The 13,235-nt window shown below is 35.4% G+C and overlaps 1 long non-coding RNA gene across 1 annotated transcript in view; it reads right to left on the bottom strand.

The window, feature by feature from the left end:
• Nucleotides 1–13,235, bottom strand: part of LOC123860983 (uncharacterized) — a 955,410-nt gene that overhangs the window by 782,725 nt on the left and 159,450 nt on the right. The window contains exon 3 of the long non-coding RNA XR_010412903.1: nt 3,706–3,857. This is a non-coding gene — a long non-coding RNA (uncharacterized LOC123860983). The remainder of the gene's footprint in view (nt 1–3,705; nt 3,858–13,235) is intronic.

Below are 13,235 nucleotides of genomic sequence, written 5' to 3'. Positions count from 1 at the left end.
ATGATCCTGGAGTCCCAAAATCGAGTCCCGCATCAGGCTCCCTGCTCAGCAGGGGGTCTGCTTCTCCCTCTGACACTCTTCCCTCTCGTGCTCTCTGTCTCTCATTCTCTCTTCTCAAATAAATAAATAAAATCTTTAAAAAAAAAAGTGTCTTTAATAAATGGTGTTGGGGAAACTAGATTGCCACATGCAAAAGTATGAAACTGGACCCCTATTTTACACCATACATAAAAATCTATTCAAAATGGATTACAGACTTAAATGTAAGATCTGAAACTGTAAAACTCCTAGAAGAGAGCATAGGGGTAAGTTCCACAGACATTGGTCTGGGCAATGATTTTTCAGATTTGACATCAAAAGCAACAAAAGCAAAATAAACAAGTGAGACTACATCAAACTTAGGAGCTTTTGCTCAGCAAAGGAAACCATCAACAAAATGAAAAGGCAACTTATGGAATGGGAAATGAAGAAAATATTTGCAAACTACACATTCAATAAGAGGCTATTACCCAAAATATATAAGGAACACATACAACTCAATAGCAAAAAAAACCAAAATCAAATAACCAAATTAATAAATGGACAAAGGACCTGAACAGATGATGTTTTCCAAAAAAGACATACAAATGGCCAACAGGCACATGAAAAGGTGCTCAACATCACTAATCAGAGAAACACAAATCAAAATCACTATGAAGTTATCCTAAACCAGTATGTTAGGATGGGTATGAACAAGATGAGAGACAATAAATATTGGCAAGAATGTGGAGAAAAGGGAACCCTGATACACTTTGGCAGGAATGTAAACTGGTATAGTCACTATAGAAAATAGCATGGAGTTTCCTCAAAAAATTAAGAACAGAACTGCCATATGATCCAGCAATCTCACTTCTGATATATATCCAAAGGAAACAAAACCACCTCGAGGAGTTATCTGTACTCCCACGTTCATTGCAGTATTATTCACAATAGTCAAGGTATGGAAACAGCCTAAGAGTTCGTCAACGGATGATGGATCAAGAATATCTGTATCTTGATATATCTATCTATCTATATATTATATATCTATGTATATACACACACGCACAAATATACATTTAATGGAATATTATTTAGCCTTTAAAAAAAGGAAATCATCTTATTTGCAACAGCATGGTTGCAAATGGAGAGTATTATGCTAAGTAAAATAAGGCAGACAAAGAAAGACTAATACTGCAGGGTATCATTCATAAGTGAAATCTAAAAAAAAAAAGAGTCGAATTCATAGAAACAGAGTAGAAAAGTAATTGCCAGGTGCTGGGGAGAGGGAGAATAGAAAGAGGTTGATAAAAGGGTACAAACTTTCAAATATAAGATGTATAAGGTCTGAGGATCTAATGTGTGACTATAGTTGATAATATTATATTGTATAATTGAAATTTGTTAAGAGAGTAGAACTTAAATATTCTTACACACACAAAAATGGTAAATATGTTAAATGATGGATATGTTAATGAACTCAATGAGGGGAATCCCATTATGATGTATATGTATATCAAGTCACCACACTGTACATGTTAAGTATCTTACTACTTTGTCAATTATACGTCAAAAGCTTAAAAAAAATTTTAAAGAGAGAGAAAAAAGAAAAACAATATGCTCTTTTATATTTATTCATCAAATATTACAGAGCAACTAAAATGTGCAGTGGGAAATTCTAGGTACTTTGGGGTACAAAGAACCTTTCAAGAAACTAAAGTACAGGAAATAAGGTCTGACCATAAATAACATAGAAAGTGATGAAATAAAGAAAAACAGATTTGGTTTTTCAGATAATAGAAAGATTGCTTCCATATGTAGGAACACAGTCATGAAAAACCTCCTGAATGCACAACAATTTGAATATTTGGGCCAGAAAATTCTATGTAGAAAAACTAACATGTACAAAAGCTCAGAATTTGGAAAACATCACTGAAATCAATAGTGCATGAGAGGGAATGGAAGAGGATTGGAAAAGTAAAGAAGGAGTAATATTAAGGGGCAATATTAAGGTAGGAGATTGGAGTCCTTGAATGATAGGAAAGGTTTGAATTGATTACTTAAGAACAGAAAACAGTTGAAGATTTCTGAGCAAGGGAATGACATAAATAAGGGTGGGATGCCTCTTACTTATATGGCACTTAAACATTAAAAAGCGTCCCAATGTATTTTATCTCATGTCTTTAATCACAAAACTCTGTGAGGCATGAAGAGATTATTATCAAATAATCTTCCCCAAATCATAGTGTTATTTGGTGGCATAAACCAGACTCAGAGCCAAGCCTTTACTAAAGTACAGCAGGCTTTCTACTAAAATACAGAATGAACTAGCTGGTGGTGTGTGAGAATGAAGAGGAAATGACAAGTCGGGGAGGTTGTGAATTAATCCCTGTGAAAGATGATCAAAGTGGAGACAAGATGAGACATGTCTTAGTGATACAGGAAGCAAAATTATCCAGGTAAAAAAAGTTAAATCACATTTTTCACTGAAAAGCAGCTATTGTAAAACCTTTAGATTTTGTTCCACATGCACTGCCTTTAGTAAATCATCCTATAATTCTCTAGTTTATAGAAAGAGAATCTATGAAGCTCTTAGTAACTAAATTAGCAGCCTAGAAAATTAAGTGAAAAATATACACATTCCTTCTAAAACAAAATAAAGCCTTAACAATTTCTTATTTTATGAAGTTTATTTTAACACTGGATTATGAAAATGTCATGCTCTAACACAGTGGAATGATATGAAAGCCCAGTATTATAAAAGTTTTAAAATATTCAAAATATTCTAACAAGAGTAAAATTCTCCATTGTATTCACTTCAATCACCATAAGGAAAATCACCACTAAGTAAAAGGATAAAATGCTTCTTTCTTTTTCTTTCTCCTAAACCTTAAAACAATTCATAAAGTTTCCATCAACAGTTTGGGATTATATATACAGATCTAATTAAAAAGCCTAGAAGCACATACTAAGCTAAGTCTCAAACTTTTGAAATTGCTAAAAATCAATATGAAATTAACACAGAAACCTATGGTTAGTCTTAAAGATCTTTGCAAATTCACAAAATGCTTCCAAATCATGGTAGTTCATCCCAAACGCTCCAAGGAAGCAAGACAGTTTTGCCATATTTCTATTTCCCCATGAATGGTAATAGTAATTATTCCCTCTTCCTCCCTAGTATCTTGTCCTGTGCCTTATTACAAAAGGGAAAAACAATAATTTATAAACATGAAATCATACCAAAGAGAAATAGGGCCAAATGGATATACCCGAGCACCAAGAGCCCCCAGGGCAGAATAAATGTCCAGGATTTCCAGGCGCAATGGGCAAACTTTCAAGAGCTTTCTGGACAGAAAATGAACTAAAACAATTAAAATGTTGATGCATTTTAACTGACACAAAATCTCCTTCTCTCCTTCTTAACAACTCTGCCAAAGTTATCTTCACAAGCAAATGTCAGGAGGCACAGTTCACAGTTAAGTCGACAATCAAACAAGAACAGCTGCATGGGTCTGGCACATTGGAGATTCGGAGAGCATTTACTAAACAGACGACCCAGAATCCAGATTTGTTAGGTAAGGACAGTACCCACCTAGAAGTTCATAAGAAGATATTCTACCAAAGTCCAGGGAGAAAGGGAAAAGAATGTTTACTCCCAGGAATAAATGTATTCACACTGGCACTTACGTGAGCTTCATCCTGTGACACTCAGAGCTCTCAGGGCATTCATCCTCAATCTCTCCCAGATGCAAGGTTAGAAGTTGGAAATATCTAACACTGGATATGCTGAGTGGGCTCTTCTGTCTGTAACAAGACCACCAACTGCACTGAAGGAAGTGCTGCAAATAAGGAGGGAGAGAAGTGCCATCAGTGTTTCTCCCTATATTGTAATAGTATCAGTCACTTCATCACTCAGATATCATTTTTTAAAAAGAACTCATTGAACACTGCTGAAAATACTCTTCTGCCTACTGAGAAGTATGCTGATTGGAACTCAATTGGCTTAATCTTTTTAGTGTTTTGATTTTAAGGGTTTTTATTCATCTCAGGCTTTTCTATTAAGAAAGATATTCTTGTATGATCCCTGTTCATCAACTAATTTGCTTGACTCGAAAGTCACTAAATCTCTGTGTAAGTTCTTCTATTTTCAGGATGTTAAAGGATTATACAATCTATAATACAAACTGCTGAAAAAATTTTAACTTCATTTTTAAGACTGCAGTTTATATACCTTTTATTTTTTTATTCCCATTAACTTTCAATACATCCATCATATTCTTTCCCAGGTATATATCAAGTATCAACCTAAGCTCCATGTACTCAGAATCAAGAACGAATTGCAACTTTCCTCCTGAATCTCCTGTGTAAGATATTGGTTATTTTCATTTATACTTTAACCTTGATAAACTGTCTCAACATAGTAATAATAAACACAGTCTCTTCAAAGAGGCATAAATCTGCAGATCAACATGCCAACTACTTTGAATAACCAGAGATAAATGTGCTTGTTGAAAAAATATCCAGAATGATGCTACTAGTGATAAGGAGTTGCAGTAAGTGTATTAAAATGAAATGACCATTTAGAGGGGCACCAGGCTGGCTCAGTCGGTGGAGCATGCAGCTCTTGATCTCAGCGTCCTGAGTTTGAGCCCCATGTTGGACATAGAGATTTATTAAATAAATAAAAAACTTAAAAAAAAAATAAGTAAAATGTTTATAAAAAACACTATAATGTTTATACCCCAAAGCTCTCCCATGTTGACAAGACACAGATATCTGTCAATATCAATACTGTAACACATGCCCCAGTGTTTTGCTGGAGGGTTTCCACACAATAAGGTATGGTCTAGCTTCAGCCCCACCTCTCTCCAACCAACCCTTTTACTCTTTCCCCTCACCTATTTTCTAAGGTAGAGGGCTTATAATAGTTGGCCTCAGGAGTAGTTCCTGAATATAAATAGCAAACATTAGAGAGAAGGAATACCTATTTTTTTTTAAGATTTACTTATTTATTTGAGAGAGAAAGAGTGAGAGAGAGAGAATGCATGGAGAGGAAGGGCAGAGGGAGAGAGAAACTCAAGTAGACTGTGTTGAGTGCAAAGCCCAGTGCAGAGGCCGACACGAGGCTCTATCTCATGACCCTGAGATCATGACCTGAGCCAAAACCAAGAGTCAGACGCTTAACGGATGCACCACCCAGGCACCCTGGAGTCTATAAACAAATGTTTGATGTGATGTAGGTAAGTCAGACCTCATGACTTCCCTGCTGAAAACACTCTAGTTTATTTCATAGTTTGTACAATAAAACCCCAGGTCCTTCTAATGGCTCACGGCCCTGAGCAGCCTGACTCTTATGTCCCTCTTTGACCTCAGCTTTATCTATACTCCTACCTTCCCATTATGCAGCAGCCACACCAGCCTTCCTCCAGTACCTCTAGTGGCCATTTATAACTTTGGAGTAAAAAAAAAAAAAAAAAGCTACCTCAAAGGATGCTTTGAGCATTAGAGAAGTTCATATTCATAAAGGGCTGGGAAGTATGTCTGGCACATAATAAGTATTTTGCTGATTGCTTCCCCCTCTAGACTTGTATAGTTACTGTCCCCTCTCTTAGGAATGTTATCATGCTAGTTCTCAGCTCAAATGTCCACTCCTCAGAGAAGCCTTCCCAAACATCTCATTCAAAGAAGCAAAACTAGCCTCCCTGACAGGATACCCTTTCCCTCAATGCCCTCATTGGTTCCTGTCATAATCTCCTTCTCATATTTCTTTCCTTTCATTCTGTCTTTTCATCTCTCATTAGGATGCAAGCTCCACGAGGGCAGAAACATTGCTTCCTTTTGAATCTCTAGCTCTTGACATAGAACTTGAACACATATTGGGTATTTGTCTAAATATGTGCTTAATTCATTAGTTAATGGGATCATGAGATCTGGATTCCGATTCCATTATTTGGAAAGTCTCCTAATTCCTCAGAGTTTCAATTACCTCATTTATAATTAAAGGTAATTATTGCTTCTCTACCTGTGCTTCAGTGTGAAATGCAAATTGGATAATCTACATGAAAGTGCTATAGAAACTGTAAATATTACCCAAATATTAGTTATTTTAAAGAAACAAGCTAACACAGTAGAATAAGTACTAGTGAAAAGTCTAAATGCAACTTCCTTCAAGTCTTTATTGTGAGACTCTAAGCATGTACTTCCCTGAGCATCTGACTCATCTAGACAATCATAAATGTCATGTGAATATGTACAAAAGGTGACTTACAAAATAGTGGTATCATGCCAAGAGAGCCTTACCATTCGCCTTACCTTGATAATACTTTAGACAGGTGTCTTCCTGAATATAAGCCCCAATTCCCCTTTTTATTGAAAACTTGCAATTGTAAATTCTTTCTCTGCCTCTCAGATATAAATCTTCTCTGAGACTCTTGTAACCCAAAGATATTTTCCTCTAAGACCCAGGAACCATCCCCTTGAGAAGTAATCATCAAGAAAGATAGTATTCCTATCTCTGAGTCTTTGTGGGAAGGTAGGAGCCTAACTTTGATAAGCAACAATTAGCAAACACAGATGATCTAATCACATTGACCAGTGTGTCCTCCTGTAGTTTTCCAATAATTTACCCCAGTGTTTAAAAACTCTTCTACCTTTTGTTTCAACAGAATTGAGTTCACTGTCTCCCTTATTTCAATAACCTCAATCCCTATTACAATAGTCTTGAATAAAGTCTTCCTTGCCAGTTTAACCTGTTTGGTGCAATTTGTCTTTAACAAATTATAGGAGTGAAAACAATGGCTCCTTTGGATTAGACTGAGCTCATCACAAACTCCACCAAGACAATCTGGGATCAGGCTAACCCATTACTATCTCTCTCAAACTTTTCTATCCTCAGGTCTATGTTTTTAGAGCAATTTTAGGTTCACAGTAAAATGGAGAGACAGATACAGAGACTTCTCATATATGTCCTGCCCCCACACAGGCCTTGCATCCTGTTATCAATATCCTCTACCAGAGTGGTACATTTGTTACAACTGATGAACCTACATGGACACATCATAATCACCGAAAGTCCATATAGTCTACCTCAGGATTCACTCTTGGTGTTGTACATTCTGTAGGTTTGGACAAACGTATAATGACATGTATACATTATTATAGTATCATACAGAGTATTTTCACTGTCCTAAAAATTCTCTGTGCTCTGCCTATTAATCCCTTCTTCCTCCACTCCCCACCCCAACCCCTGGCAACTTGGGTCTTACTGTGTCCAGTTTTGCCTTTTCCAGATGTCATATAATTGGAATCATACAGTATGTTGCTTTTTCATATGGGCTTCTTTCACTTAGTAATATGCATTTAGGTTCTTCCATGTCCTTTCATGGCTTGATAGCTCATTTCTTTTTAGTGTTAAATAATATCCTATTGTGTAGATACACCAGTTTATATACTATTCATCTACTGAAGGACTTGATTGCTTCCATGTTTTGACAATTATGAATATAGCTGCTATAAACATTCATGTGCACATTTTCATATGGACATAAATTTTTAACTCCTTAGGGGAAATACCAGGAGTGCAATTGCTAATCACATGGTAAGTGTATGATTAGTAGATTAGAAACTGTCAAACTCTTTTCCAAAGTGGCTGTAGCATTTTTCATTCCCATCAGCAATAAGAGTCCCCCTTCATTGCTCCATATCCTTGCCAGCATTTGGTGGTGTTAGTGTTCTGAATTTTGGGCATTCCCATAGGTGTATAGTGATATCTCACTGGTGTTTTAATTTGCATTTTTCTGATGACACACAATGTGAAGCATTTTTTACATGTTTATTTGTCATATTTGGTGGTCCTTTTATCTTCTCTTCTCTTTTCTATGTCAAGTATTATCGGAAAGACCATCACCTTCAAGTTTCTCCTTATAATTGATGTTCACATGCAAATAATGTGATTACAGTGATTGCCTGTTTACTTGGATTGTAAAATCTTCCTAAACCTTGTTATTGTTGTCATTCAACATAAGTCAATTCAGTGCCTCAGTCTCTGCTCCTGTGAAATGAGTATGTTGGATCAAAAAAGTCCTTTCCAGTTGTGTTATTTGGGGGATCTAAAATGCTTTTTGGACCTTTCTTTAAATCTTGATACTGCATCTATAATTCCCTTGGATGTTTAAGGGAAGACACAGGGATGGTAAGGGCTCTATCTGGAATATGTAATGTAACTGTGCTACAAAATTTTTTAAAGTTTGAAATGTATGGATTTTTTATAATTTTCTTCCCATTATCATTACTGTACTGACACTACACTTACCAGCAACTTACTTAAATGTCCCTGGGATAAATTCAACTCTGAATGACACATGGTGAAACCAATTTTAAATACTGAATGTCAAAATTAAATCAATACTTATTTAGTAGGAAATTATGAAACTGCTTTCAATTTCCAAGGATGATTTTAGTTTTGTTGCTCTTTTTAGAAGTTATCAGTTCTGTGAAAAATATCACATTATTAAGAAAATTTGTCCTGGACCTGTCCTGAATTTAGACTTATTTATCTCATGCCTTTGCCTATGGGTCTCCCAGTTCCTGAACTTCTCTGTTCAGAGTATCCCTAAGTTTATAACCATTAAAGTATCTGCTTTTAGTAGATACATTTGGAATTTCCAGACAGAGATACCCATGAAAATCCAACCAAAGGTGAGTATCAGAGTGAATCAGATTTATATATGACTTAGTGACTGATTTTCATTTGATCTACTGCCTGATTTCTTTATCATTCTCTTGCAGGTGAGTCACTGTTAAATGTCATGGTTGCTTTTTGTCAAAACAAAGTGAAAATCTGTTACTATCAATCTGTGAACATAAATTCAAATTTAGTAAGAACTTCCTTGAGAACCTATGATAAAATCTTTGTTTTTCAAAGAACTAATCAGTACAAATAGGACACAAAGAATGCCCTCCATGTTTCATTTGATTTTCCATTTTGCTACCATTTGATAGTGACTGCCTTGTTGATATCATAAACAGGTAGCAGATGACTATAGAAGAAACAGATATTTTTTTAGATATAAAAATTATGGGTTAAGCTCTCTACAAATCAATGTAATACAAGAATCTTAAAGAAACAAGTTACAAAGAGTTCCAAAAGAAGCAGACACTTTATCTTGAATTATATAATATAAAGTAACATTTAAACAGATTCAAAATGATTAATTCCTTTTTTAAAAATAATTTTAATCTTTCACATTTCCAGGATATATTCCAAAAACTCTTAATTACTTCCACTTATTCTTTAGGAGTCAGAAAAAAGGATAAGATGTCTAGCATTTACTGAACACATATATGGACTCATTTATCCTTCACAACAGCCTTACAAGGAAAGAACTGTTATTTTCATTTTACATATGAGAAAACTGAGGCTTGGAGTGCCTAAGTAGAACTTATCCAAGGACATAAAATAGAAATGTTAGAGCCACATCTGAAATTAGTTCTGTTTCAATCAAAACCCATTTTTTACTTTATACTGGAAAGAATGTTCTACTATCAGGAGAATAGAGGTAATGTTAAAAAGAAAACAGCCAATCTTGGTAATACAGATGATCTGTCCTTCAGTTTCAGCAAAATGGGAGGACTGAAGAGAAGCCCAAGTTTGATTTAGAGCCTTTGCTGTAGTGTTTCATTAGACAGGGGAACTACAAAGCGTACGTTATATGGATTCTAAGAAAAAAAGCATTAGAGGACTTGATAATGGAAGTAATTTTGCTCTAAAACATTTTGCAATAGATTAAAGAGAAAATAGTGAGAAATCAAACATCTCCACGCAAACATAATGGGCAGCACATAGTCCTGGCACAGATATTTCTTAGGAGTTTGCATATATATAACTACAATTCAGGGCCAGAGATAACTCTTCAGTTACAGATGCCATAGAGAAATTTGTTTCTGTAGCCACATTTATGAAATGTAATTGCTGCTTTGTCCCTATCTCTGGAAGAAAGACCTTCTGCATTATCTGGTTGTTTTCCTAAAGCAATGTTCTCCATTCATTGCTCTCACATTAATGACCTTAAAAAGAAACTCTCAGTGCTACCTGGAATTAGTGAAGATTGGAATTAGATGCTGTTACTTTAAAACTCATCCTGTAGTTCCAGACTCACTGCCTACGCCTCTCTCAAATGGACTCTGGGCCAGCAAATGGAGGTTAATAACTATCCCTAAACCCAACCCATCCTTGAATTTGTCCATGCTGCTCTGCTTGAAATGTTCATTTCCCACTCCAACACTACCACCAGTACTGCCTAAGGAATCCCTAGATTATCTCTATTACTTGCAAATAATAGAAAATCCACTTAACCATGAGTTAAACAATAAAGACCTTAAATATTCCTAAATTCTATAAATGCAGAGGAACTCAGTTGCATGTTTTGATTAATTTTCTGACCCAACAGTTTTCAAGGAGCCAGTGTTTTCCTTCTTTCAATCTGCTGGGATTCATTACATAGCTAATAGTCAAGACCACAGCTGCTGGAATTAGACAACTTGAGTTAAAAATAAAATCTACTGCTTTATAACCTTCAGAATACATATAAGTTCTCCAAGCTTTATTTTTTTCATCTATAATAGAGATAAAAATAGTTTCTAGGGTCTAATGGCTTAATATATGTAAAGTGAGGATTTAATATTCTAATATGAAAAACTGTAAAAATTGTAAAATGGCATGTGGCACATAGAATTACAGAAATGTTTTCTATATTTTTGTGCTCATGGGAAAATGTCTGTCTGTCTGTCTCTCCTTTCTCTCTGATAATCAGAGATAAAAGATCTCCTCAAAGCTACCCAACAGCCATAACTTATAAATCATGTCTATGCCTAGCTGCACGGAAAGCTGGGAAAGAAAGCTTCTGGTCTGTTGTGGAGTCAGGGCTCTACCAGCAAGGACATAGGGAAAGGCTAGATTAGGGAGAGGAGTGACTATTATATATTCGACCAAAGGTGGCTGTCAACATCACTCTTTAGCCTTTAAACACCACTATTCAAGGGTGTCTCAAAAACCCTCCACCTTCCATGAGACCCTTCCTGATTTCCAAACCAGGCATCATTTTTTTCCCTTTTCAAGATACTCTAAACAGTTGTGTGAATTGTCAGAATCAATCATGTATTAGACTTTAAAAATATTTAAGAAAATTTAAGGCTGAATGAAACTATAAACATCACCTAGTTCAATCAAACTTGTGATGATCAAATTATATCTACAATATATAAATCAATTAAAATAACCAAAAATAGTTACCATTTGAGTGTTTACCCTATGTCATGTGTGATAATAGGTGATTTATCTAAGTATTTTATTTACTCTGCACAATGGTCTTACAACATTGGAGTTGCAGTTAGACTTGCTTTAGAACATATTCCCAGTAAATCTCCTCTCCCTCGACTCCTTAAAAAATGTAGCTATTTCACTATTCAATTTACTTCTCACAATGAAATCAAATCTATAAGCACACATACATAATTAAAAAGATTTATTATGGAGAAAATGCTTTAAGAAAGCAGAAACAAATAATTCCCTACATAACTCCCCATTTTTTCCCTGGGGATTGATGGCCATTTTGAAAGAAAAATGGTTGAATGCTCAGACACTTATTTACAGACTATCCTTTTATTCTTTCATAAGTCCAATTTAGAAATTGCCAAATTTTACTACATAAGAGGTACCGTGTAGCTCTGTATATATGAAACTGTGGATGCAGTATTTCATAAGTGATGAGATATTTTCAAGCAGAATATTGATTAGATGGGATTATCATTTTATCTTTTACTTTAGAAAGTAACTCAAGTATAACATGTGAATCCACTGTATTATTACCATTTTACAATCGTCTCAAAGAGAATATATTAGTTGCCCAAGGACATACAGCTAGTAGTTAAAGTATGGAATTATAACCCCTACTGGTCTGACCCAAAAGCCAAAGTGGCCAATATATACACTGCCTCCTTATTGACCTCCACCTACAGTGTTAATTCCTTCAGTGCAGAAATTATGTCTTTGTGTTGCCCTGAGTATACAGCTCGTGTTTTACAAATAGAAGATGACTAATGTATATTTGTTGTAATGAGAACTCTGAAAATTAATCACAAAAACTCTGATAGTGGTCTTTCTTATTCTTTGCCTCCTGAAGTGCTCCAAGTCTCAGAGGGGAAACAGGAACCAAAGTTGACTAGAATTAGCAGTAAAAGAGACATCCTACCCCAATACTAGCAGCACAAATAATAGAGGTTTTACCTGTGCCTTTTTAATTCTTAAATTGGTGTTTTCTCATAAAATTAAAATGTAACTTATGAACTACTCTCAACCTCCTTGGCATTCTATGTCATGTTTATATTTTTATTTTCTTTGAATCAACTTAAATCCAGTTCTAAGCCTTCATCTCTCTAAACAGCTGATAAATCTAATCTTAATTATTACTTCCAAGGTTCTAGTCATACCTCAACAATAGTTATGACAAGACTTGTACAGCCCCAAAGTCAAGGTGTCTCCGTCTCGTCATTAAGCATCTGACTCCACCTATTATTCCTGAGATTCCTATGCTTTGGTCTACATGGTCTCTTCAGGGCTGTGGTATCTACAGTCCAACTTCCCTAGGTATGTTTAATTTTGGGAGGCCAAAGCCTTATCCATTAGGCGACTGGGGCTTCTAGGTATGTTTAATTTTATGTGTCAACTTGGCTAGGCCATGGTACACAGATATTTGAACAAATACATCTGGATGTTGCTGTGAAGTTATTTTTTTAAGATTAGTACTTAAATCAGTAGAGTGAGTAAAGCAGATTACTCTCTATAACACAAGTGGGCTTCATCCAATCAGTTGAAGACCTTAAGACAAAGACTGATCACTCCTGAGGAAGAGGGAATTCTACCTGCTGTTTACCTTTGGACTTAAGCTGCAACATCAGCTCTTCCCTGCTTGCCTACCAATCTCAAACTTGCCATCCTCCACAATTGTGTAAACCAATTATTTAAATCAACCCTGCACCCTCTCTCCCTCTCTTTCTCTTTCTTACACACACACATATGTATATATGTATGCACATACACACATATACATATATATGTATATACACATATACATAATGTATATATGTTCTGTTTCTCTGAAGAACCCTACCACTACACCACACTAGATGTATCACATACCTGACTATTCTGGAAGTAACCC

The sequence above is a fragment of the Mirounga angustirostris genome, unplaced genomic scaffold (assembly GCF_029215605.1).
Source record: "Mirounga angustirostris isolate CCGP_5_RB_7025 unplaced genomic scaffold, mMirAng1.0.hap1 SCAF_7, whole genome shotgun sequence".
NCBI classification, from domain to species: domain Eukaryota; kingdom Metazoa; phylum Chordata; class Mammalia; order Carnivora; family Phocidae; genus Mirounga; species Mirounga angustirostris.
The sequence above is the reverse complement of the archived record's forward strand: the minus strand, read 5'-3'. Positions and strand labels throughout refer to the sequence as shown.